The sequence below is a fragment of the Bombyx mori genome, chromosome 10, assembly GCF_030269925.1.
Source record: "Bombyx mori chromosome 10, ASM3026992v2".
NCBI lineage: Eukaryota > Metazoa > Arthropoda > Insecta > Lepidoptera > Bombycidae > Bombyx > Bombyx mori.
The window spans coordinates 11,017,936-11,041,200 of NC_085116.1; the positions used below are offsets into that span (position 1 = coordinate 11,017,936).

General features: G+C 33.9%; 1 protein-coding gene and 1 long non-coding RNA gene across 6 annotated transcripts in view; both read left to right on the forward strand.

Annotated features, from left to right (window-relative positions):
- The window catches only part of LOC101742820 (RNA-binding protein Musashi homolog Rbp6), a 557,845-nt gene that overhangs the window by 13,740 nt on the left and 520,840 nt on the right, over positions 1-23,265 (forward strand). The window lies entirely within an intron of this gene.
- The window catches only part of LOC134199543 (uncharacterized), a 64,543-nt gene continuing 55,590 nt past the window's right edge, over positions 14,313-23,265 (forward strand). The window contains exon 1 of the long non-coding RNA XR_009974087.1: positions 14,313-14,372. This is a non-coding gene — a long non-coding RNA (uncharacterized LOC134199543). The remainder of the gene's footprint in view (positions 14,373-23,265) is intronic.

Here is a 23,265-nt window from a genome sequence, read left to right on the forward strand (position 1 = left end):
ATGAATTTGAGTTATTTCAATGAATACCTATTGATTTTCAATAAATTGGGTTTCTCGCCGGATCTTCTCAGTAGGTCGCGTTTCCGATCCGGTGGTAGATTCTGCGAAGCACTGCTCTTGGTAGGGTCAGTGTTAGCATCACTCCGGTTTGAGCCCCGTGAGCTCACCTACTAGTTAGCGGTTACGCTGAAATAGCCTTTCAAGGCTATCAGCTTAAGTAGAAAAAAAAATTGGTCAACAAGAAAACGATATTTTGTACAAATATTTATCCATTCATGAATTGATCCACAGATTTAAAATTTTTGACAAGACATCTTAAGTCGGCTGTTAGATCGATGTATGAAACCTAAAAAAATGTTCTGTTTTCGAAAATATAACAATGCTAGTTAGCTTTTAATAAACGGATAAAATATCCAGATGAGATAAACGAGATATGTAGTTACAATGATAATTAGCTTTATCATTCATCGGTAAGGTAATCTTATACCTTTTTTTTAACGCTGGGGAATCCGTTTACGGATACCCGGTCGAGAGGCGAAGGTAAACTTATACCTAACGTTAATTAGGACACAAATTGCAATTCAATTACTCTTCATTGCCAAATATTTAATTATTTATTGCAGAAGAGCTTATGACTAACCTAGTGTTTAGCGGCAGTGGTCTGTCAATAGTCGAAATACCATTACTACTATAATTGTAGTCAAATCAGTGCTCCTTTAGATATCAGGGTAAAATCCACGGAACCTAAATTGGATTAGCGGCTCGCTTAGCCTCTAAATCCGAAAGCATTGTATTACGGTACACAACATATGCTATTCAAATATTCGTTTATAAGGCTTTCAATAAGTTTCATCGGTCTATAAAGATCAGAATAATTGAATATGCAATTTCGACAAGGGCACATCTCTGCTAATGTAAAATGTTCAGGAAATTAAAAAAAAACGCAAAAAAAAAACTTTTCTAAAGCAGTGTAAAATTTAAAATATTAACTTTTGAGATATATTTTAGTGTTAATTAGCAACTGAAAATTACTGGAATTATTATAAAATGGGTGTAGGTAAGCCTCAAAACTACATGTATATGAAAAAACGTATTTGACAAAATATGCGACTTGTGCCCTTTTCGAAATTGCATATTCAATTAATTTAGTTACTTCTGAAAAAAAGCGATATTTAAGCCGGACAATGTTTCTCATTTCGGTGGTTGCAACATTCGTTCGGACGTTGATAACGGAATCTAAAAGTATCTATCTAAAAGTATTACACTATTATGCACTGGCTTCATGATCAGAGTGAAAGTGCTTGGATCTAGGCCAAAACATCTCGATGTCATGATAACACTGACACCCGTATCTTTAGTCGTTCACACGAGCATAACTCGACTCGACTCAACCTCCAACGCGCGTTTTGGTATGCTTAGTCGTAAAAATAAACTCCACTCAAACGTCCTTGGAAAAATTTCCTAACCGGAGTGAAGTGAGCAAACTGTCAAGTCAAGGTACGTCGCGACGTACCTTGAACGTTCCTCAAGGCTGGTTTTCTATCAATGTCCAAATAGTATGTGGACCGCTAATGGGAATATATGATATTGTTGTGCAATGGCCTGGATCTGTGCATGATTCCCGCGTATTTTGATAATTTAAGTTTGATAATATTTATTAATAAAGTAACTAGTTCGAGGTTAGACATTTGAAACTCTTTATTTTATTTACCTACATAAGAGACATATTTTGCTTACTACCTGATAAATAAAGTCAATGCGATTATAAGTTTTATTTATATAATAATAAACTGGTGGTTGCGGAAAAGCACTTCAACAACACGATGCAACCAAAATCATACAAAAGCGGCGAATAAAAATACAAAGCCGGATCCGAAATCTAAAATAATAATAGGTTAGAAAATAAATAATACACTTTCAGATTTACCGCACGCACACATATTTACGAATAACTCAGCAACCAAAACATCAAACCATAGACCTATATAGTAGAGACACGACATATTGTTCTATACGTACAATTGCTTATATAAATAGCACCCATTTTGAAGGCACATACATAAACATATATCTATCTCGTTCTTACTCAGCACTTTAACTCGCAGGAAAACAATATAACAGTATTTCAGTGCGTACATAAAATGAAACATGAATATACGTAAATATCTCCGTCTCCGTCTAATGAGGCCGAAAATCCGCCATGTTTAGCGCGCCAAATGTCATTGTCACGTCAGTTCGGCCGTCTGTTTTGGGTTGTACACAATGAAGTAGGAAACCTATGGAAATGAAACTTCAAACAAAATTTCGTGCCACTGTGACGTCATCTGGCCACAAAACATGGCGGCTTTAGTGCTGCACAAAAGATTTCAATGTTATCAGGTTTTATCGATAAACGTTCTTGGCTCATTTTATTTTAAATATTGTTGAGTATTATTTATTTGTAGAATTTATACTTTAATGGGAAGTAAGTAGGTATATTGTTATGTGCAAATATGATATGATTTAGATGGGTGAAATCTAAGACAAGTTCGTCCTTCGAATTTGCCAAGTAAACGATATGATGATTTTTAAAAGTTGCTACACTGATTTTATAAAGTTGTCGTTTGTCGCAAAACATAAAGATATGGCGTAGTTCAAAGACATCAGCCCATTTCTAGCATGCTAAATGTTATCGTATTTTGAGTACGTGTTTTTCTTAGACTATTACAATCTATTTTAATTGTTTTGCTGACTCTAAAGTCCGTAACATACTACCGCAGCGCACCCCAAGGAAGGTGCGCCGCACCATTTGAATCACTTTCGCTTGAGAGTGATTCAAATTTTAAACTTATCAAGGGACCGCGTGAAAAAAAAAACACCTACAGAACATTTATTCATTAATTACAAACGTCATTCCTTGTGACTTCCTCTCTAAAATCACTTAATTATTAAATATTTAACAAATTTACAATAGTGTTTTACTCACTGCGGAATAAAACTATTTTATTTAAATAGTTCCGAAGAGATTTTGTCGGTAGCCTTTTTCCCGAAATATCTAAACAGAATGTCTAAATATGTTTTGATGACATAATATTTTAAAGAGGTATTTATGATTAGTGTCATGATGAATAGATTCCGACCGAAAAATGGTGTCCGATATTTCGGATTCAAATATATTATTAAGTGTATAATCCATTTTTCGGATGAGGGCTCCATAATGAATTTAAATATATATATATAGATAATAGTTTTGGGGCATCGACCTTCTTGAGATCCTATAAAATATGTTTTAATTATTATTTTTGTACGTTTTAAGCATGATAAAATTAGAAATTTTATATAAGCAATCATATTAAATCGATATGAAAGTCAATAAATAATGTACAACCCAAAACAGACGGCCGAACTGACGTGACAATGACATTTGGCGCGCAAAACATGGCGGATTTTCGGTCTCATTAGACGGAGACGGAGACATTTACGTATATTCATGTTTCATTTTATGTACGCACTGAAATACTGTTATATTGTTTTCCTGCGAGTTAAAGTGCTGAGTAAGAAAGAGATAGATATATGTTTATGTATGTGCCTTCAAAATGGGTGCTATTTATATAAGCAATTGTACGTATAGAACAATATCTCGTGTCCCTACTATATAGGTCTATGGTTGTACATTATTTATTGACTTTGATATCGATTTAATATGATTGATTATATAAAATTTCATAATTTATCATGCTTAAAACATACAAAAATAATAATTCAAACGTATTTTATAGGATCTCAAGAAAGTCGATGCCCTAAAACTATTATCTATATGTATTTAAATTCATTATGGAGCCCTCATCCGAAAAATCCATTTTTCGGTCGGAATCTATTGATCATGACACTAATCATAAATACCACTTTAAAATATGTCATCAAAACATATTTAGACATTCTGTTTAGATATTTCGGGAAAAAGGCTACCGACAAAATCTCTTCGGAACCATTTAAATAAAATAGTTTTATTCCGCAGTGAGTAAAACACTATTGTAAATTTGTTAAATATTTAATAATTAAGTGATTTTAGAGAGGAAGTCACAAGGAATGACGTTTGTAATTAATGAATAAATGTTCTGTAGGTGTTTTTTTTTTCACGCGGTCCCTTGATAAGTTTAAAATTTGAATCACTCTCAAGCGAAAGTGATTCAAATGGTGCGGCGCACCTTCCTTGGGGTGCGCTGCGGTAGTATGTTACGGACTTTAGAGTCAGCAAAACAATTAAAATAGATTGTTATAGTCTAAGAAAAACACGTACTCAAAATACGATAACATTTAGCATGCTAGTAATGGGCTGATGGCTTTGAACTACGCCATATCTTTATGTTTTGCGACAAACGACAACTTTATAAAATCAGTGTAGCAACTTTTAAAAATCATCATATCGTTTACTTGGCAAATTCGAAGGACGAACTTGTCTTAGATTTCACCCATCTAAATCATATCATATTTGCACATAACAATATACCTACTTACTTCCCATTAAAGTATAAATTCTACAAATAAATAATACTCAACAATATTTAAAATAAAATGAGCCAAGAACGTTTATCGATAAAACCTGATAACATTGAAATCTTTTGTACAGCACTAAAGCCGCCATGTTTTGTGGCCAGATGACGTCACACTGGCACGAAATTTTGGTTGACGTTTCATTTCCATAGGTTTCCTACTTCATTGCATCAAACAAGTTCATCTAGTGCATAGACCTATATAGTAGGGACACGACATATTGTTCTATACGTACAATTGCTTATATAAATAGCACCCATTTTGAAGGCACATACATAAACATATATCTATCTCGTTCTTACTCAGCACTTTAACTCGCAGGAAAACAATATAACAGTATTTCAGTGCGTACATAAAATGAAACATGAATATACGTAAATGTCTCCGTCTCCGTCTAATGAGGCCGAAAATCCGCCATGTTTAGCGCGCCAAATGTCATTGTCACGTCAGTTCGGCCGTCTGTTTTGGGTTGTACATTATTTATTGACTTTGATATCGATTTAATATGATTGCTTATATAAAATTTCTTATTTTATCATGCTTAAAATATACAAAAATAATAATTAAAACATATATTATAGGATCTCAAGAAAGTCGTCGGAACTATTTAAATAAAATAGTTTTATAACACTATTGTAAATTCGTTAAATATTTATTAATTAAGTGATTTTAGAGAGGAAGTCACAAAGAATGACGTTTGTAATTTTATTAACGAATAAATGTTCTGTAGGTGTTTTTTTTTATCAGGCGTTCCCTTGATAAGTTTAAAATTTGAATCACTCTCAAGTGAAGGTGCGCTGCGGTAGTGTGTTACGGACTTTATGTCAGCAAAACAATTAAAATAGATTGTAATAGTCTAAAAAAAACACGTACTCAAAATACGATAACATTCAGCATGCTAGAAATGGGCAGATGGCACTGTACTACGCCATATCTTTATGTTTTGCGGCAAACGACTACTTTATAAAATCAGTGTAGCAAATTTTAAAAATCGTCATATCGTTTACTTGGCAAATTTGAAGCACGAACTCGTCTTAGATTTCACATAATATCTAAATCACATCATCTTTGCACATAACAATATACTTACTTCCTATTAAAGTATAAATTCTACAAATGCATTTATACTCAACAATATTTAAAATAAAATGAGCCAAGAACGTTTATCGATAAAACCTACTAACATTAAAATCTTCTGGGCAGCACTAAAACCGCCATGTTTTGTGGCCAGATGACGTCACAGTGGCACGAATTTTTTGTTGACGTTTCATTTCCATAGGTTTCCTACTTCAATGATCTAGTGTCAGAGACAGCGGCAGCTTGACTTTGACATTAAACAATGACCATAGACTACAGAACTCTATGGGTTTGATGCTAGCTTGATCAAATTTTCATCATTATTACCTCACTCGAGGATAGTTGAGGAATATTGTAATGGTCGACTAAAAATACCAAACTCGAGTAAGTTTGGAGGGAATTCTCGAGCATCATCGGATGAGTTAAGAGTGGAGGACTATTTTACGAAACGTCTAAAGATACGGGCATAAGAATGAAAACTAAACATTTCACTCACTCCATACGGGATCTCATTCGACACTCATAAAACTATTAGCGTATTTTGGTTTGTTTTCGAATTTGGTTTGTTATTCCTGTTCCGTGTTGAAGAATTCAATGATTTGCTAAAATTTTGTTCGATAGATTACAGTTTGTTTTTGAACAAATTGTTATTTCCATAAAAAATTGAAATATATTAGGCATGAATTATTTATAAATAATAACCTTATAATAAATAATAGGTTCATATAATTTAAAATTCTTATTATTCACTGTACACAGAAAGTACAATGATTAAAAATATATATACTTTTTCAAATACCATCTACAAAGGGCAAGTTCAACTCAATAATTAATTTTCTTCCAGCAAATTAAAGACGGCGCGACAAAAGACTAAAATGTATCTTATTTTCGATTCTTGTTATCACTGGTGGTAGGACCTCTTGTGAGTCCGCACGGGTAGGTACCACTACCCCGCCTATTTATGCCGTGAAGCAGTAATGCGTTTCGGTTTGAAGGGTGGGGTAGCCGTTGTAACTATAGTGAGACCTTAGAACTTATATCTTAAGGTGGGTGGCGCATTTACATTGTAGATGTCTATGGGCTCCAGTAACCACTTAACACCAGGTGGGCTGTGAGCTCGTCCACCCATCTAAGCAATAAAAAAAATCTTAACATTGAATATTCGATAGTTTATTGTGATATTTAATTAAATAACTTATTTTCACACTCAAAAATATATATTTACGAATTAATTCTTTTTTGTCTAAGTATGGTGCCGCTTATTATAAAGGAGATGAAATGTACTTAACAGCATTACGTGAATCTGAAAGTGACGAATTTTAGAAAACGCGATATGTGTTCAATCTATTTGTTGACTCGTCTGGGCGACAAGTGGAGGCTCACGAACTTAGACGTTTACAGTTTAAAATAAGCATTTACAAGCACCCGCCTTAAATCAATATTTAAAATACTTATATAAGGCACAAAAGCATTTACTGTAATAAATAACGGTATTATTGTATTTGTTATATTTAATGTATGAAAATTTGTTGTTATCTCATAACTTTTCGAGGACCCATAATATACTTACCCATGCACAATATACCATTCCTATAATATACCATGTTAATAATGAACCTAAGTATGGGTGCTACTTACAAATCATTACTACTCTTATCCTTTTCATAATAAAGTTGGTGTATTCCAGGATAGTTTTGTCCTCAAACACGAACAAAAGGGATCAAACCATTCTCAATTATTGAAATGAGATTTTCTTCTAGAGCGTTATAGATCTCACAGACCAGAACGGGCTTAACAGAGACTATACCAAAACACTTAGGCTTGGTGTATTCTAGAAGCCGTTATAGTCTGTTTATTCTTTTAATCATCATTGATACTGACTGTGAAAAAAAAAGCAATTACTGGCTACACAGTGCTTTAATTAGCAGGGTTTTAAATAATCTATTTCCCCGTTTATTCTGGATGCGTAAGAGGCAATTCCAGCTCCGCTCGGATGGGTAGGTGACCTCACAGGATCAACCTGAGAGAATTTGCAAACACTATACCAAGGACGAGCAGTGCTTCGCAGAATCTACCATCTGACCGGAATCGCGACCCACTGAGAAGATCCGGTGAGAAATTGAGTGGGCAATTAAAACGATGTCCAAGATGTCTTTACACTGACAACATAAAACGTAGATATTATCTAACATAATTTAAACAGATTAAATGTTACAAAACATGTCTGGAAGCCATATTTATTCTGTCACTCATAGCCTGTATGCAGTAGTCTTATTTAGCTACGCAAGCACAATGTTGTAATGATATATTTGTATATATTAGTACAATGATATGGATAAATTATAATTTTAAAACGACGCTTCGATAAAGAACTTTCCGTATTGTGTTTTCAAATTTAGAAACAGATCGGGATACGTTTGCGCGACAAGAATAAACAAATGCTCACGGATATAGCTAATTACGGGCCAGTCACTTGTTATTTATTTAAATGTCGATTGAACGATGTCGATCTTTGGACTGGCACGCGGTGGATGCGTGTGTTAGTACCAGATAAAATTATTAATTGAGGGTGCTAACGCTTCTTGGATATAAGCTCTGATCGAATACATAGTCATTAATAAATAATAAATAAATAAAAATAAATATTTACTAACAATCGCGCTACGTTAACTGGTCCCGTGATAAGTTCGTAAAGAACTTGTGTTACAGGTACCAGATAACGGAAATAAATGTAAGATTTTTTATTATACACATACACATATTTAATATACATCCATAACCCTGGAAAAGACATTTATATTTACCATACAAATATCTTCCCTTGGCGGGATTCGAACCCGCGACCCCCTTGTGTAGTGACCATGTCACTTACCACTACACCAGACGGCCGTTGAATGTATTTTTGAAACGTATATATTGTGGGTTCGCAAGTATAATATGCTCGCAATACCCATACAACTTATGCGAACTGATTCTCTGAATCATAAAATCTTGTTCAGTTGTTACTCGTGTTGGAGTAGCACGATTATTGTGGTGGTTACAATGTTAGCACATTAGATACAGACGAAACAAGTTGTGCTGTTTTGTGGCAAGAACAAAAGTGGGAAAAAAACGTAAAGATAAACAAATCTAACAATTTTTGTTGAATGGCCATTGTGTGTATTAGAAAACAGTTCTGGAACGCATTTTGTGGCTGGATCGCATCGATTGTATACATCTATGTAAAAGTCACGGGGCTTCATTCATCAGAGATTCCAAATTTTATTGACAGCAAAAATAAATTTTATGTTCGAACGTAAATGTATGTGGGTTTTAGAATCAGAGATTAAAATTGATTGATTGCGTTTAGATGTCGGTGTAACTCAACTTCCGGACGAAATAAGATGTAGTGTGTTTTAGAAGGAAATATTAATAGGCCGGTGTGTAGAATAAAATGGTTGAGATTGCTCTACTTTGTTGAGAAGGCGATGATGCTTTTTGATGTAGGTAATTATAATTTCATTGCCTGTCCGAAAGTAATGCATTAATAACCAAGCCCTTCATTATATTTTCATCGATATATCTTCGCTAACGCATCCATGTGCGCAAAAAGAAATACCAAAAAATGATTTCATTGAGTCACTTTCGACTCTGACAATCCCACATTCACATTTCATGCGGCTATGATCGCCTATTTATAGATTCCAATATTATTAGCGCTTCGTGATGGACATTTCCTGATTGAAACAAATTCATCTTATAATTGCGTAGAAAATAAGCGAATAAAAACAAACATTGAAAGAAGTAGACGATCTGAAAATAGCTTAATTTGTATTTTGACTGCGGCTAGAAAGTCGTTTGATGAACCAATAATAAGTTTTTTCACTGAATCGACTTCATCTTTCTTTCTAGTGAAATTACGAACTCGTCTGATTTCGGTCTATTAATGAAAATTGAAGTGAAAGAGCACGAAGAAAATTTTTGTCTGTTTTCTTTCAAATATTTTTTTGCGACAAGGTGTGGGACTACTCTTATCGTTCGAACAAATTAAAAACGTCACATTTTATATCGTTCAGAAACTATTATTATTATTTAACTTTAAAATAATCCTATTAAACCTTATAAGTCTAAATTATAATTTGCGTAATTACTGGTGGTAGGACCTCTTGTGAGTCCGCGCGGGTAGGTACCACCACCCTGCCTATTTCTGCCGTGAAGCAGTAATGCGTTTCGGTTTGAAGGGTGGGGCAGCCGTCGTAACTATACTTGAGACCTTAGAATTTCTATCTCAAGGTGGGTGGCGCATTTACGTTGTGGATGTCTATGGACTCCAGTAACCACTTGATACCAGGTGGGTTGTGAGCTCGTTCACCCATCTAAGCAATAAAAAAAAGATAAATTTTACTCCAATAATACAAAAAACAAATAATATATGAGAGTTTACTAATGAGCTGTTCAGATTTATTAATTAAATCCGAATCGATGTAATCTGATTTTGTTGTCATCCAGGAAATGTAAATTTTACTTTCTATAAATGAGAGTGAAACAAACTAGGAAAATTATTTCTAGAATAAAATTTTGTTCCACGTAATTGTCTGTAGACGACTCATTAAAGAAATTGAATATTTTTGTAATTTAATTAATATATATCGCCATTAGGATACGCCGAAAAGTACGTTGTGAATCAGACAAACGAGCATTGTTATAGTACGGGTGCGGTGTCCGGCTGTAGAGGTTGTTCATTGACTGTCCACCAATTGAGAAAATGACCACGATTGCAGATTTCTAAGCCATTCATAGCGAAGTAAACAAATAGACTGTAAGGACAATGTATTTGAAAAAATGTGGTTGAATTATGTGAAGATAAAGAATAATAAATACTAATATTATGACTGAAAGTTTGAATGTGTGGTTGTTTGTTACTAAATCAAGCAAAAGTCATCGAATTTGAAGAAGTTTCATACGTAAATACTCTGAATTAACACATCTTAATTAACAGATGAATCTGAATCTGACATCAAACAACATCTGAAACATCTGAATTAACAACAATCACAACTTTTTATCGTAACAAATTACGTGACCTGGGTCATGCCGGGTATATCTACTGTAATACACCAGTAAATTATGTCTGTCCGTTCTGTTAGCAGATGATTTTACATTACAACTGTATGATAGTTTATGGACAAGAGAGTGAAACAAGAAAATTATTTACCCAGGGAAAATGCAACGTGTTTCGTTCTTTCTGACAATAACAAATTTAAGACAAGTGAAACTGCAAAGCACGCTTTGTATAAAATAATTAGACAAATTTTGAGACGAATAACTAAGCCTGAATGGGCTTAGCTGCCCATTTTGATATAGGGATATGATTCTCCTTTATATTGATTTGAATGTAAATTTTTAATATTACGAAATAAAATCGTCCGAAAAAGGTATTTATAAATCTATTAAATCATTTTGTAAATGAGTTCAGGGATGACGAATGATAGGCCTGAATGAAAAAAGTGGACATGTTGCGCCCACCCCACATCCTGGGATTAGAGCTACAAGAATTTGTGTTTATTCGAAATACTGGTTCGCAGTGGTCACAATTATAGCAGTGCCTTATACATTGTATACATTTGTAAACATCATACTCGTTTTCCTTGCAACTTGTAATGATACCTCGTTTCCGATAAAGATAACTTTACATTCGTCTGATTCTTATACGTATCTGATTTCTCATTACTAGGCAAAGTATGAATGAAGAATTAAATAAACTAAATAAGCCAACGGTAGTTTGTTTGCTTATGTGATTTGTCGAACATGTATTTCGATTTACATGTACGGGTTAAATGTGTTATCATCGTTGCCCCCAGGTGAACGGAATTGGAATACACGACAATGATATTGTCAGAACGCTAATAAAATAGTAACTTCTAACGTGGTTTATTAATATTGACTAAATCGATTATCTTTGGTCTAGTGGATAGCGGGCTTGACTTCTATACCACGGAGCTTAGTTTCAAAACCCGTTCGGAGTGAAGTGAGTTTTTGATAAATGGTTTTGATATTTTCGTTCTGTGTAAACATGTTCTTGTTTAATTTTTTTTTGTTACCTATAAACATGAAAACATGAAAAAAATCTTATTAGTTGTTTAAAAAAAAATTCCTGCCACATAAATCGGTATTAAGACTTCTTACTTCGTTACTTACTTCGTTACTACCATACAAACTGTTATCCTATGACTATCAGAATATTTAATAAGATACCAAACAGCATAAGAGATCTTCCACTAACTCAATTTAAAAGAAAATTATATTTATGGCTGATAGATAAGGCTTATTATAGTGTGCAAGAATTTTTAAATGATAAGTGTTGTACATAATAAAATATTAGAATAAGAAGTGATAGAATGTAAAAATAGATAGATTTAGTAAATTTTGTGTTATAATTAATATAAAAATAAATTAAATTTTCGCATGCCTAAACAGGCGAAATATATGAAGCTATGTCCTATATCTTATAAACTATATTTCTGGCGAATAAAGATTTTCTTTCTTTCTTTCTTTCTTTCTTAAAACATTTTTCTTGGATCTTTTTATTTGCGTGTTCGTAACTGTGTATAATAAATTAGTAGGTGCGAACTTAGGCTTATTACTCACCACGGCTTTGTTAGTGCGGAACGCCTATCTCCACATTATAATTAAGCCTTGTTAATTACAGACTTTGACATAATTTTATTGTTATGAGTGCGCAATAAAATTCAATGTAACATTAAGTCCGGTCCAGGCCTAATGATTTACACGGCAAACTTTTGTCGTAACCGAGATTTACGATGTCGCATAACCGGCTATTTTTGAAACAGTTCGACTCTCTTTGCAGGTTAATTATAGACTAACAATATAACAAAATAATATTTGTGTTTTAGTAGATCGCCTTGAAAGTCAATACTGTTCTAGTTTATGAGTTACGGTTTCGTTTCTCGAAGCCATTTTTTTTTTATGTATTGGATGTGAATAAAAATGTCTCAGCGTAATAAATGGAAACGTTAAAAAGACGTGGCTTTTATAAAGTTTAAAAGATTGCGTTTTAAGAATTTAAGACTTTCATTTAACGATACGAGCATTCTTGGAATTGATAAAATCAACGAAAATTGTATCAATTGGCTTGCTATCTAAGGCTTAAATAAACTTTGTAGGGGCCATTGTAAGCCAGCTCGGCTGGTTGCTCTAACCTAACTAATTCCACCACGAGGAATTCTGGCGAGGATGAATAGTAGGATATTTGTATGACAATGATGATAAAATTGAGGCTTCAATATCATGCCTTGAAGCGGACGGTGGCACTCACTTTGTTATAACTATAAGCTCCGGTGCTCACTTAAAACCAGACGGATCGTGAGCACTTTAAGTGAAAACAAAAAGCCTTTTCATGATCTTGAAAAAAATATTTTTTTTTCATGTGGAACGGAATCAAGGCTCTTTACTTATTTATTGAAAACATATAATGCAAGAATTTTGTGCTTCAGATACTAAAGCGATGATAACAACTGATCAATATTGTAACATCATTAAATTCGAAATAATATGCGAAAGTATACGTCATTCTTTCATCAGTTTAAAAAAAATACGTTGTACGTATTTTATAAACAAAAAGATAAAAACTTGCGTGAACGAACGCAATGTCATAAATATTATCTTGTTTTTCATTATGCTGTTGGCTCTTCTTTGATATAACTATAGATTTGTAGTGGGGTGTGATTTAAAATTTGTACACATGACTCTTAGGGCGTATTTTACCTTAGTACGGGTGGGTGTCTATCATTATGTCATCCTGCCTATTCTGATTCAATTGTGACTTCGATTTCATGACTGAAAGTGGGTTGAGACATTCAAGTCGTGATGCTTATCGGCTCCTGTAATTTAACATCGGTTAGGTAGCTATTTCGTCCCATTAAGCATTATATAACATTTGAAATTGTAAAACTTTTAGAATTAAACATCGAAACTTATTTGACTTTGTAAATGTAATGACGAAATTTTCACTTACATACTATTGCTTATAAATGCATTTCGTTCACAGATTTAAGTTTAATAAGGGGTAAAGCAGGTTTGAAGACAACAAAACATATTCACGAAAGGTGTTTTGAATTCATTTTATGTATTGTAATTAATAAGTGACATCTTTTTCAGGTTATAACGACTACTACTTTATGTTAGCGCATTGAATGGTAATATCATAAAGTTAATTATAAAACTCACTTATCTACTATTACCGTAGAAAACTTAAGTCATTCTTGTATTTATTTACACAGCTGTCTCAGTCTTAACAGTCAATTCAATCTCCAGTACGTATTAGTTTTCGTGCTGCAATTGTGTGTTAGAAAATATCTATATATAATAGAACTTAATGTCTTTTTGTTTCTAGACTTTGTCTGTTCCTATAGAGCCGGTTAGCGGTAATAGTGTTTTCATTAAATTTTGTTGAAATGTAGAGTTACCTATTCAGTTTTCTTTTAAGTAAAGCAGACACCAATTAGCGATCCACTCTATTATAGCGTTAAGGAAATTCCCAAATTATTCTTCACCGTGTAATAGCAAACGTAAAAAATCAGCATGCTAGACGTAAGATTTCACATCCCCGAGCAATTATTTCACGGAGTTAATTTAAAATTAATCCCCACCCTGTATTTATAAGACAACCATTCACGTTAGATTCACGGTGAAAAATATTTTTCCCAGGGTTACGCAAGCGGTAATTGTGGTGGAGGACCTTAGTTGCCATCTTCCGAAGTGTGGTAAGTGAGGCACTCCATTTATACACAGTCTGCCCGACGTGATTCCGGAGAGAAATATTTTGTCGATTGTACCGCTGTTGTCCTGTTAACATAGCTTCATGATGCATACAGAAACGTTGCGGAACATAACGCATAAATAGATCTTTCCCGGGAACCACCGGAAGCAAATTCTCACAACGTAGTCTAGCCGCTTTAGACCATAGCCAGCTTGCTAGATACTTAAGCGTCTAACGGTCGATGTCACGCTATGCATGGTAATCATAAGAGCACGATTTGTATTGTTCACACATTACCGTGATTTATTTTTTAGTTTTTTTTTTCTTGCACATTATTTTGGTATTTTTGTACCGTATTTTATTCAGCACAATTCTCGGTTATACTGTAGTAAAGTTGTTTTAAACTAAAATGCTTCGTAGAATTTGGTTTCAAAAAGCTATCGGAGTAATCGTAGGAGGCTCCAGGAAGGGCTTTAGCCAGTGAACCTGAGCGTAAGCCAAGTGATCCGTGTAATGGAAAGTCTGGAAGCTGGCGTCGATACCTTACTCTTCAATTTTTGTGCATATCATATTCCTACGGAAACCTTTTGGGTATATTTTTGTTCGAGAATATTTTCGACTTTGATAAGTCGCCAGATTTTTTGCCGTGTCTCTAGTTTGGAAATTTAGAGTAAAAGGCTTACCCCTAATCTGTGTGATAAAGTTCAATGTGCCGCCGATATTTTGCAAAATTTTTTGAATTTTAATTACAGAACATATATGTGTAGGTACTAATTGTATGAAAAAGTCAGTAAAATCAAAGCTTCTCAGTTATCGATATACATAGGTATTTTTCATACGCAAAAATGACTTGTTTGCTATTTATTGTTTTATGAGAAATATTTTTATTATTTCCAGGCCTATAATATTACTATTGTCAGTTTAATTGAAATCAGTCTCATTTAATCTTTATTTTAAGCAAAGTATGTCAAAAAATGAGGTAGGTTATAACGGCGATAAACTTAGATAGTACGCACGTCTTAATTACTACATCTTCATATCGTGTATTGCATCGTTGTTATTAATTGAATTTGTGTTAATGACTGATATCAAAATACCCATTATGTATTTATATTTTTGTCACGTTGGATATTTTTTTTGGTGCATTCGCGTACTTGATAGTATATTTTAAGGCTATATAAACGAACTGATTTTACTCTTTATCATGCAACAAAATGTTTCTGGGATCGTTTTATGCACAAGTTTCTTGTAAGGTATTTCATTTCGTTTATTTTTAGGTTTGATTACGCATAGATTTCGAAATTACTCATTCGATCACTTTTCTAATAGGGCTCTGATTCAAAACGAAAGAAAATTAACAAGACAACGTTTTTAGTTAAAAGAAAGAATGACAATTTAGTTTTCTAAACGCCCCCAAAGTACTCCAATCAACTCGTAAGAAATACATTGAAATGTATTTATTATCTGCAATTTATAGAATTGTCACCTTAATTTCTATGGAGTGTCCTCAGTTTCCTCTGATAGCTAATGTTAACGAGGTGTCGTAATTTGTTTTAATTTTCGCAGGATTTTGAATACCATACATACAACGTAGACGGACAATCAATGACAGCTGCTTCTCTGGATGCAGAATATTAACGTTCAACAATATTTACGAACGAAAATTTATTAAAACGGTGAGAATGTAAAACATATGGTTTTCTTGTTTAGCAATGGTCACGAAATTTTTATTACTTTATTTTATTTTACTCACAATGCAATACGTTTTTCTGCCTTAGCGCCCCTTATCCGTTGGGTTTCCACTTCCGTCGATTTATGTTTGTGAGATTCAGCCGTTTCTGCAATCTGCTTTTAAATTTATTGATCTACCTAGTGCGGGCATGCCCTACGCTAAATTTACCGCTCCAAGGCCCCCGTTTCTTGAAATCTCTTCGTAAACATTTTTATGCAACACTCAGAGGTGCGTACGGCGACTAGTATGTTTATATTTGAGAATAAATGTATTGATATGTTTATATGAGATACATTAAATATTAGACTCAGAGTAGTGGTTTTATCTCGGTCGATAGAAAACATAAAGAGTCCGTTTTTTTTTGTTCTTAAATGAAATAGATTTCGTTGGTTTTCCTATAAGTTATAATTCAAACAAATAAAATAATAATAATTGGAGTCGAATCACAGAAGTTCACCTAGCCTTGAACTAGGAATCCCCGTACTATGTTTACGTTCTAACGTAATACACATCCGGATTAAGAGGAAACAAACCGCTAACTACATCACCGTCCCGAAGATCCGGGTTTTTTTAGATTACTTCAATGATTGTAAAAAAAAATTAAGAACTTTGAAATATCCAATACTGCTTCTGTTTGTGATGTTTCAAGTATCCTTCTGTTCGAAACTAAATAATGATTCAACCCGATAATTCTGTTTAGGTTCCAATATGAATACATATGTACGGGTTTTAAGAATTCATTTCATAAGCTTTAATACAAACATTTTTTAACTGTTAAGTATTCTTTAAACATTTATAAGATTATTTTTTTAAACCATTTAATCTGTCTCCTAACAAAGAAACCTATTAGTAGCTTATGCAGGGGACCATTTAATACAAGTTAATAAAATAAACATGTCTTTGAAGTGACCGTTATTAAGCTGTCTTTTGTGTTGTAAAACGTAAATGATGACGAGGCCGACTTGAGACATGAGAGAGAAATTAAATAGAGTAACAAACAATACGATTCAATGCAATCGAATTTATAAATATTTTTGTACTCTGTAAATTAGAGACTCTCTCTAATGCAATTACAGTCTCTAATATTTTGAAGTTATACTTCTTTCGGTGCGTTATGAAAAATTGATGAGAGTGAAATTTTACGATGCGCGCGCATCGTGACACAAAATTAACAGAATTAAGTTGCCCACTAAATCGCTCATTACAATACGACCGACGTAACTTGGCGAGTCTGAATATAGCCGCAGGTGAACTTTCGCGCATGTACACTCGTAAAAAAAAGTGTTATTAGCATTAATTTTTTAGTAATATAAATGACAAAATTATTATTTAATATAATTCATACTAAATATTATAAAATTATTAACGTTAAATATTAATTATTAATTATTTAATATTAAAAAAAAAAGAAATAAATTTAATAAAAATAAAGTATAACTTCTTATGCGCGTACATAAGTACACGCACCCTTTTTTTTTAATTAATTACAAAATATTGGTATCAGTTTGGTGATCATCTGCGTCAGCTGAAAGTTCACAAGTCTTCAGTCACGATTTACGAATCAGGGTTTGGGGTATCAGGATTTAATGAGCCCTGATGGTCCATAGACCGGTCATCAGGTCGGTCGACTAACGCGACTAAAATTATAGTGCCGATCGCCACGATTTGATCCGCCGTATTACTATCGCCATTGAGAAAGAGATTTGTGATAACGAATAATGATAAAAAAAATTGATAAAAATGGTAAATATGCTTGTATGGAAATGTTTTTAATCATATTTATTAAAAACTCAAGTACACTCGTAGTGCCTCAATCGATAAATAAAAGACCTAAACTTTTGTATAAAATAAACTTAAAACAAACAAAAGGAATCCGTCCTCGGGTTACGAATGGTAAACCGTCGACGTCGCCCAAAGCACGTCATTACGGATCCTCCTGATCCATTAACGGTGCTTTTAGGCACTGCAAGCACCGGTCACCGTCCTCGTCGAACCCGTCGCTTGCGACGAAGGGCTCGACGAGCGAACTAACCCATAGACACAGCCCACTGAGTTTCTGGCCGGATCTTCTCAGTGGGTCGCGTTTCCGATCCGGTGGTAGATTCTGCGAAGCGCTGCTCTTGCTAGGGTCAGTGTTAGCAACTCTCCGGTTGAGCCCCGCGAGCTCACCTACAAACGTTAGGGTGAAGCTGAAATAGCCTCTCAAGGCTATCAGCAGAGGTAGGGAAAAAAAAAGTCCTCGGGGGACACATCAAAGGAAAAACAAAATTGTTATTTTTATTTAATTCCGAGCATTTTCATATTTATCTACCTTTTATGGACTTCCACAAGTAATTAAAAAATTAGTCAAATCGGTCCAGCCGTTCTCGAGTTTTAGCGAGACTAACGAACAACAATTAATTTTTATATACATAGATTTATTGTTGCAAATATTTTAATCTGCATGATACTGTATTCCAATGTCCGTTCTTAAGTCAAAGTTATAAAAGGTGGTAAATTTACATCAATAGGCTATCTACTTTTCGTTTGGTTTGGTATAAATTCACCGTTTGTAGGTTTGCGACGGGGCATTAAAATTTGTAAACAAAAAACGTGCAGAGATTACTTACATCAAAACTCGATAGATGGCAGTATACCAGTTTCCTATCTAGATAAATATGTATACATAACAGCAAAAGAGCCTTTCTAGTTTTACACAACTTATAGATAACAGTAAAACTTGCTCTCTGAAAATAAATCAACTCACGTGCCAGATCTTCAAGTGTGTCACACATACACGGCACATTCATTTTTGATAGCCAGACCTTGGGACTCACGCTAGTCCGCCAAATAGTATATATTTTACTTAAACTTTTAGTATATAATTTTAATTAAACATATTAGCCATTTATTATTATTGAGCCAACGTGATCTTTATTCTTTATTCGTCCTAATTAACGTTTATTTTGCTGAGACAATCAAAGGATCTAGCTATTGATACTTTATTGAATAATCAAATTTTAATTCGAGTACTGCTGAGCGTTTAGAAATATAACAAACATAATATCACTTATCGAATTTATTCAATACTAAGTTACTCGCACAGTTTTACAATCCATACAGTTGAGAAACGCTTTTGATGTTGGACGACACCGCCGCCCGTGTAAGTACTTACGTACGCCATCAGTCCTAACTGTGCAAGGGTTGTCAAAAATTGTATATTGTTAAATAAAATTATGTAATTTATTCGCATTCGGATGAACAATCTTATAAAAGGGAAACATGAGCATAGCCGTGATTTATATTATATTTTTCTTAATTTGTTAAATAATTTATCTAACATATTGTTTTACGTTTGTTTATATTTTTAGAAACTTCTTTTGAAAGAAGATAAAGACGATATTTGACTAGGTAATACGGAGTTATAGAAATAAACTTACCTCGTGTCACGAGAAAATTTATAAAATCTTAACTCCTTGTTGTATTTTTCTGTAGAATCATATCCGTATATCGAACGACTGTACATCATTATAATGAACGTAAAAGATGATTCTCGCAAAACTTTTGAGTGCGCAAACTGAGGGCGATCGGGGGTCGCAATCCGCGCCATTCGGCCAGATCCCGCCTTTATTTTACGCTAGTAAATTCGTTTCCTAATTGTATATATTGTAAAACTGTGGTACTAGAGTAGTTTTGCTCACGGTATATTTGAAGTTCAGAACGCATTCGTTTTATCTGTTTACTTTGCGACTCACGTCATCTAAGCAAAAAATATACATCGCAAATGCTCAGTTCTAATCATAGACTTTACAATGTCAAAAAAAATTAAAGATTAGATCAGTATCTTTTGCGTGATTTTTGTTTGAAAAAAATATATTGAGCAACACAATAATTTTTTTTTGACGCCTACCATTTTACCTCACTTTAAACTGAAATACGTTTATTTCATATAATGTGCTCAGAATTCAATTGTAAAGACATAAGCATTTACAACTTAAGATATTACTTGTCCTTGAGATGTTTTTGATATAAAAATGACTATTTTTAATTACTTCAATTACGATCAATGTATAATAGGACTTTGTGTAATCGACCAGACTGGACTAGTCTTTTTAACTTTATCTCTGTTGGAGCAGAAATAAAAGGTTAACAGTCCTGACTAAGGGGAGGGACGCTTTAGCTAGACATTTAGGTAGCCCAGCAATTTGTCTTTTTTAAATGAATTAACGTGTTCCATTTGCAGTTGGATTCAGTCGGTGCCGGCTAACTAACAGACAAAAACCGGTGACAACTTTGTTAACGAATCTGATTGTTCATTTCCGTGACAGGAAGGCAACACTTATCGCGTGGATTATTTCAACTACTCGATTCAATGTAAAATTGGATCTTAATGCGAGAATATTAATCATAGTTTTGCTTGACACATTGTTACATATTTAAAGCTTCAGACATTATACAGCATTCGTATTTTTCTGTAAATTAATTAATTTCATGTTTTCATTAATTAAAAGAGATCAGTAATGTTGGAAAGCTCAAGTTTTTCAAATGATTTTATTAATAATGTGGCTAAATGTAATTAAATTTAACAGATTTCAACATTTTTGGTATTCGCATACTCGTAATTCATTTTCTATTTTGAAAGAGATCGATGTTTTGTAGCCCTGCTTTGTCTGTAAATTATGTAGGAAGCTACTGTGCCATCGAACGAATATTGGTTTATTAAGCAATTATTACAACCTATTAGCGTCTCATATGAGTATAATTTAAGGAAGGAGAGGAAGAGGTAGACCTAAGAAGAAATGGATAGATTGTGTGAAAGATGATATGGGTAAGAGGGGAGTGAGCGAAGAAATGGTATATGATAGAAGATTATGGAAGGAGAAAACATGTTGTGCCGACCCCAGGTGACTGGGAGAAGGGCAGGATAATGATGATGATGATGAGTATAATTTAAGTAAGCTGTGTTTTTTTATTTAGATTTATTTGTGGCCTTTTTTAGGTTGTCAGTATTGATTGAAAATTTTATATATTGCATAAAATTAAGAGAATGCTCTGAGATAGTAGGCGCCACTGATCATTCCAGTATAAATGTATAAATAAAATAATTAAAAAAAAAATATTTATCGAATCAACTAGAATTATTAAAAATCTTCAACAGGGTCACGTAAAACTGCATCAGATCCTAGTGTGCTCAGGGAGTGTTTGACTGTGAAACATCAAAATCGAATTCCAACTGAAATCCAAATTTGCATATACTATGCACTACTGTCCAACGCTTTCTGTGCATAGTAGTTAGCAATCTGAATGAATTAGCAAATGGTTTCTTTAGTGAATATTCTGAAATATCTCGTTAGTCTAATAGCCTTTAAAATTATATCAGAGTAGATAAGTTATGAAAAGTATCAAATTGTACACATTTTGGCTAAAATATTTTTTTTCCTACGTATGCTGATAGCCTTGAGAGCCTTTTCAGCTTCGCCCTAACATGTAGGTGAGCTCACGGGCTCAAACCGGAGTGTTGTTAGCACTGGCCTTAGCAAGAGCAGTGCTTCGCAGAATCTTCCACCGGATCGGAAACGCGATCCACTGAGAAGATCCGGCGAGAAATTCAGTGGGCTGTATCTATGGGTTAATTCGCTCGTCGAGCCCTTCGTCGCAAGCGACGGCTTCGACGAGGACGGTGACCGGTGCTTGTGGTACCTAAAAGCACCGTTAATGGATCGGGAGGATCCGTAATGACGTGTTTTGGGTGACGTCGACATTAAATAATAAAAACCGTGTGATGTTAATAAAACGACTTTAAATATATAATAAATAACAAATTATACTGGAGGTCAGTTTAATTTTATTTATTTTACTGTATATGAGCGTATAATTGATTAAGATGCAGTATCAACGTAAGATAACGACAATAATCGTACTACGTATAAAGGCGAGGAACGATGTCACGTCTAGAAACGCAATTATGTTCGCAAAGATGCTTCCACGAAAATACTTACCCGTAAACTCGGCTTCTACTGCATTTATTGCTTGCGATGTAGGATTTTGGGGGGTTGAGAATCAATACGAAAGATATGTAAGCCTGTGCAAACACAGACGACGGTGCCGACTTGAAAGAATTGGCGAAGCAATTTCCGTCACAGAATGGAGTTAGATTAAAAGCCTTTATCATTACGTCACAACTGACTGAAATTTCTTCTTTTTTGTATCGAGAAAGAAAAAAAGAGAGAAAGTTTTCACCAAATAGAGTAAACATGGAATGCATTGACATTTTGATACCTTTTAATTTTTCGGTCCGGGAAGTTGTAACTTGCGAATCTCTGAACGTCTGGCCTAGGAAAACTTCTCAATCGGATTGTGTCCTCTCGCGTACCATAGTAAAGCGTATGTTCGAAACAGCCTACACTTGACACCTAAGTCGAAGGCTCTCGTTGTTTAAAGCAAAAGCTGAGCTTCTTGTGGAGTATTCCTTTGTTTGTGTTTCTATCTTTGCTATTAGCCTCGTGATGCGTTCTAGTTCGAATGACGGGACATTCTTTCTACAAGACAACTAAAATAACGACGATCTCATGTCTGTCTAAGATCTTTGCTAACTATTAAATATCAGTTGTAAGTTTCATGAGTTGGTCTAACTAATAATAATAATATTCATTAGAGTAATTTAACATGATATTTTTTTTTAAATCTCTCATAAAGCACTGACCGAACACGTGAGCTCACAAATGTACTATTATATTTTTACAACAATTTTTGCTTGACGTTAAAGCATGTAACAGTATAAGGTGACAGCAATTTACGCTCCGTCGCGCTTTCTGTGTATAGGACTAGTGCTGCTCTATATACCTGCTGTGATCTATTCTAGACCAGTCTTGTGACCTGTCACGCTAATGAATTATGTGCGTGTCTACTATTTAAAAATGTTCGGAATGATTTTTTAAATGACATTTAAAATTCCGTCAACAATGGGACGAATTCATTGCGATCCCGAGTGCTTTTATTATTTGTATATCGATTATAACGTTAAAATAAAAAAGAAAATGTGACGCTCAAACTTGAGAACCTCCTAAAAGTCTATTAAAATATGAATGTAATGATGTTCCAGTTAATGACTATCACCCCGCGCAGGCGTATAGCATTTACTACGACTAGTAAATGTAGGTTGGTGATCGAAGTATGCTGATATATT